Here is a 6,001-nt window from a genome sequence, read left to right as displayed (position 1 = left end):
CCGAGACACCGCGAGACACGGAGAGAACTCCGCGGGGCCAAAGAGCCCGAGACACGGATCAGTGGGCGTCCAGAGGAGGGCCGCTGGTTCTGCGGCTCCACCTGCTGGTTCACACCGACTCTGAAAGTTTATTTTCTGCTCTCATTCACATCTCTGATGAGCGGCTCCGGAACCATCAGCCCGCAGGAAGCAGAACCGGGCCGGTCCTCACCTGAGGAGAGCAGGTGCTGACGTCACGTGAGGTGTTTGAATAAAGTTCTGAACATAGAGGAAGTTCTGCAGCTTCTGTTAGGGGGGGGGGGGGGGGGGTCCATCTCACCTGAGGAACAGGTTCCCCTCCTCTGGGTCAGATCTGTCACATTTACACCGATCTGAGGTCAGAATGTTGATTTAAAACGGATCTTGGTGTGCGCCCCCCGTAAGGCTTCCAGGCCTCCTCCCCCACCCCCTCCCCCTTCCCTCCCCCAGCTTAGCTCCTGGTGGCCCAGATTACAGCCAATTAGGAGCCAGCAAAGCCCTTCTGCTGTAACCCTGAGCAGAGAGTCAGGCCGAGTCAGACCGAGTCAGACTCAAGCCTGGTTTATAGTCGGTAACGCAAGACGCAAGCTGCAACGCAAGTCCTTGCGCGGTTGCAAGCCCCCCCTTGCATGCTTGCGTGTGTCACCTCAATTTTCTAAACTTCACGCAGGACGCAAGCGCAAGCCACTGCCTGTGGTCGAAAACACAGTGCACTTCACTCCTGCCCGAGCCGAAATCAGCCGGCCTGAAAAGCTGATTTCCCTTAAGCTATAGGCTAAACTCTGTAAATATATAACTTTAGCAACATTTGAAACATTTTCAGGCGAGAAAGTAGTCGTTTAGACCCCCAAGGTGTTGAAAATCTGACAAAATACCGGCTATTTACAAGAAGAAGAAGAAGAAGCATGAATCTATGGAAGAGAGACTTGCCAAAGAGCTCCTGGCGGTGAATTTCCTTTCATCATAGTAGGCTTGTCATTGAAAAAACCCGCTACTCCACCTACTGTCCTGGCGGTGAATCGCCACGCAGCACACGCAACCGCCGACAAAGCAAAATGAAGCATAAACGTCTCGAGCCATTAACATACGCGCAAGACGCAAGCGCAAGGGCAGTTAAAAGAAGTATAAAGCCTGGTTTATAGTCGGTAACGCAAGACGCAAAGCAAGACGCAAGAAGAAACGCAAGCCCTTGCGCGGTTGCAAGCCCCCCATTGCGAGCTTGCGTGTGTCACCTCAATTTTCTAAACTTTACGCAAGAAAAGACGCAAGCCTACTACTTGAAAACGTCATAATCATCGATCTGACAGCATGCAGAGCGTTTACACACAGTGCACTTCACTCCTGCCCGAGCCGAAATCAGCCGGCCTGAAAAGCTGATTTCCCTTAAGCTATAAACTCTGTAAATATATAACTTTAGCAACATTTGAAACATTTTCAGGCGAGAAAGTAGTCGTTTAGACCCCCAAGGTGTTGAAAATCTGACAAAATACCGGCTATTTACAAGAAGATGAAGCATGAATCACTCGAAGAGGTCCTGGCGGTGAATTTCCTTTTATCATAGTAGGCTTGTCATTGAAAAAACCCGCTACTCCACCTGCTCTCCTGGCAGTGAATCGCCACACAGCACACGCAAGCGCCGGCAAAGCTAAATTAAGTATAAACGTCTCGAGCCATTAACATAAACGCAAGAAGAAAGCGCAAGGGCAGTAAAAAGAAGTATAACTCAGCCTTAACTCAGCCTTCATCCACAGCGCCCGGGGAGCATGGGGGTACGGTGCCTTGCTCAGGGGCACCTCGGCCGTGTCACCAGCATCAGCTGAACCCTGAGGTTGAATGTTCCCACATTCATGTCACATGTGCTCAGTCTTCATCTGCCGTCCAACAGCGTCACCGGGGGGGAGGGGGGCGGTCCCACCCACTCCCCTTGTTGTTTTTCTGTTCTCTGTGAGGTGAGAGGGCCCAGAACCGAGCCAGAACCGAACCAGAACCGACCTAGAACTGAGCCAGAACTGAGCCAAAGCTAATGAAATAAAAGACAAAAACAGGATGAATTCCCCCAAACAGAGAGCTTCTGAGGCAGAGCTCAAAGCTGTGGAAGGATGATTTATGTTTCATCACTTCTGAGAGACAAAGCTTCATCATTTCTTCATCAGAACCCGTTTCAGTCATGCAGAATAAAAACATTCAGTTTGTGTTTCTCCTGCAGGTATTTTGTGGGGCAGTAGAGGGCGCTGTTGGGTTCATACAGAAGTGTGGACAGACAGCTGCTGGGAGTAAACACACTGAAGCTGGTTCCAGCTTTATTCACCCGGTAGAGAAGAGAGTCCCACAGATTTATCTCTACAGATTTATCTCCACAGATTTATCTCTACAGATTTATCTCCACAGATTTATCTCCACAGATTTATCTCCACAGATTTATCTCTACAGATTTATCTCTACAGATTTATCTATACAGATTTATCTCCACAGATTTATCTCTACAGATTTATCTCCACAGATTTATCTCCACAGATTTATCTATACAGATTTATCTATACAGATTTATCTCTACAGATTTATCTCCACAGATTTATCTCTACAGATTTATCTCCACAGATTTATCTCTACAGATTTATCTCTACAGATTTATCTCCACAGATTTATCTCCACAGATTTATCTCTACAGATTTATCTCCACAGATTTATCTCCACAGATTTATCTCCACAGATTTATCTCCACAGATTTATTTCTACAGATTTATCTCCACAGATTTATCTCCACAGATTTATCTATACAGATTTATCTATACAGATTTATCTCCACAGATTTATCTCCACAGATTTATCTATACAGATTTATCTATACAGATTTATCTCTACAGATTTATCTCCACAGATTTATCTCCACAGATTTATCTCCACAGATTTATCTCCACAGATTTATCTCCACAGATTTATCTATACAGATTTATCTCCACAGATTTATCTATACAGATTTATCTCCACAGATTTATCTCCACAGATTTATCTCCACAGATTTATCTATACAGATTTATCTCCACAGATTTATCTCCACAGATTTATCTATACAGATTTATCTCCACAGATTTATCTCCACAGATTTATCTCCACAGATTTATTTCTACAGATTTATCTCCACAGATTTATCTCCACAGATTTATCTCCACAGATTTATCTATACAGATTTATCTCCACAGATTTATCTCCACAGATTTATCTCCACAGATTTATCTCCACAGATTTATTTCTACAGATTTATCTCCACAGATTTATCTCCACAGATTTATTTCTACAGATTTATCTCCACAGATTTATCTCCACAGATTTATCTCCACAGATTTATCTCCACAGATTTATCTCCACAGATTTATCTCTACAGATTTATCTCCACAGATTTATCTCTACAGATTTATCTCCACAGATTTATCTATACAGATTTATCTCCACAGATTTATCTCCACAGATTTATCTCCACAGATTTATCTCCACAGATTTATCTATACAGATTTATCTCCACAGATTTATCTCCACAGATTTATCTCCACAGATTTATCTCCACAGATTTATCTATACAGATTTATCTCCACAGATTTATCTCTACAGATTTATCTCTACAGATTTATCTCTACAGATTTATCTCCACAGATTTATCTCTACAGATTTATCTCCACAGATTTATCTCCACAGATTTATCTATACAGATTTATCTCCACAGATTTATCTCCACAGATTTATCTCCACAGATTTATCTCCACAGATTTATCTCTACAGATTTATCTCCACAGATTTATCTCTACAGATTTATCTCTACAGATTTATCTCCACAGATTTATCTCTACAGATTTATCTCCACAGATTTATCTATACAGATTTATCTCTACAGATTTATCTATACAGATTTATCTCCACAGATTTATCTCCACAGATTTATCTATACAGATTTATCTCCACAGATTTATCTCCACAGATTTATCTATACAGATTTATCTCTACAGATTTATCTATACAGATTTATCTCCACAGATTTATCTCCACAGATTTATCTATACAGATTTATCTCTACAGATTTATCTCCACAGATTTATCTATACAGATTTATCTATACAGATTTATCTATACAGATTTATCTCCACAGATTTATCTCCACAGATTTATCTATACAGATTTATCTCCACAGATTTATCTCCACAGATTTATCTATACAGATTTATCTCTACAGATTTATCTATACAGATTTATCTCCACAGATTTATCTCCACAGATTTATCTATACAGATTTATCTCCACAGATTTATCTCCACAGATTTATCTCCACAGATTTATCTCCACAGATTTATCTCTACAGATTTATCTCTACAGATTTATCTCCACAGATTTATCTCCACAGATTTATCTCTACAGATCAGAAATGTTTCTCACTGAAGTTTGCAGGATTAGTTTCAGATTAAGATTACTTTATTGTTATGTACACACGAATGTTAGCACAAAATTATATCCATGTTGGCACCTGTTGAACACACATTCATGGAGACAGATGCCAAACACTGAGCCGCTCACAGCGCCCGGGGAGCGTGGGGGTAAGGGTTCCTTGCTCAAGGGCACCTCAGCCGTGGCCAGGAGGTGGACTGCCCCCCCTCCAGCTGTTAGTCCATCGATCTTTGTGAGCGGCGAGAGTGGGAATCGAACGACCCGCTGTTCAAATTGGCTTTGTTCTTAGACAGTATGAATTCATATTCTGTATTTTACTAAATAATATAGGTTCCTAGTTTGTACTTTTCCACTGCTCATAAAAACACTAAGTATGTCCAAGACTTCAAGGTGACATAGCGGGACTAAATAACTGGGTCAGATAAAGAACCTGGGAAAGCAGATGCACGCTTAAAGCAACATTCACACACACACATTGTTCGGCTTCTCCAGAGAACATGACAAAGACGTGTTGAACCTGCTCATGTTTAAATTATACTCTGTCGAGTGTAAGTCCAGCCTCTGGGAGATTAAGGTTCATATAAATATGAAATGTTTCCGGGTATCGGGGCTCGGTCTGACGGAGCTCTGTCCCTCTGAGCCCAGCGCTGCTATACTTCACCTGTGACCACCAATAAATACTGTATTTAACTTAAGGCTCCTCCGGCTTGTTCTTGAGCTTCCAATGAAAGAATTGAGCTAACAATTTGGTGCCGTGACCCGGATTGGCTGACTCTGAAGGGAAACCCTTTTTCAGACAATTAGACATAAGGTGAGCAGAAAACCTCTTGTATGAAATTTCTGCACATTGGTCATGCTAAATTAAGTTGTCTGCATTAAGATGTCCTCTGATCATTAAAAATCAAAGTATAAATTTACTGTCTGTTTGTTTTATTTGAATGGTCACATGTAAAGTATAAACACACAGTCTCACATAGGAAGAGCAATGAGTGTCCAGATAGTTTAATTCAAACAAATAAAAGACAAAATTAACTCATGTTGTCAATGAATATCCCCTTTCAGGGGTTGTCTTCTAAATTGAAATCCGCATGTGAAGAGTCTGTAATTTTTCCACGTGTGGTGGTAGGGCTAGGAGTCAAGGACTCAGGGCTAGGTTTGTTATTTTTCTTGAAAATGTGGGGTGATTTGCTACTTGATTGATATTTTACTGTGATATTACACAGATCTCAAGTGGTTCTGCACAAAAGGGGGCATTGGAATAGAAAAAAGGGGAACGTTATATAGGGTGTTACAGAGATTGGTGAATTAAAACGATCGCTGGGGTGCGCTCGACCCCAGCGATCGAGCGCACTTTGGGTGGGGGCAGCAGAGACACCATCAGGTGACGGCTCGGACCCTCCACCCTACCCACATCCGGTCCTCCAGAGATCTGTCCGGCAGGTTTTAGACGTTTCCCTGCTTCCACACACCTGACTCAGATGAAATGGATCTCTTTATGGATTGTTAAGCTCTGCAGCAGCCTGCTGATGATGCATTGATCTGAATCAGGTGT

The sequence above is a fragment of the Odontesthes bonariensis genome, chromosome 18 (genome assembly GCF_027942865.1).
Source record: "Odontesthes bonariensis isolate fOdoBon6 chromosome 18, fOdoBon6.hap1, whole genome shotgun sequence".
In the NCBI taxonomy this organism is placed as follows: Eukaryota; Metazoa; Chordata; class Actinopteri; order Atheriniformes; family Atherinopsidae; genus Odontesthes; species Odontesthes bonariensis.
The sequence above is the reverse complement of the archived record's forward strand: the minus strand, read 5'-3'. Positions refer to the sequence as shown.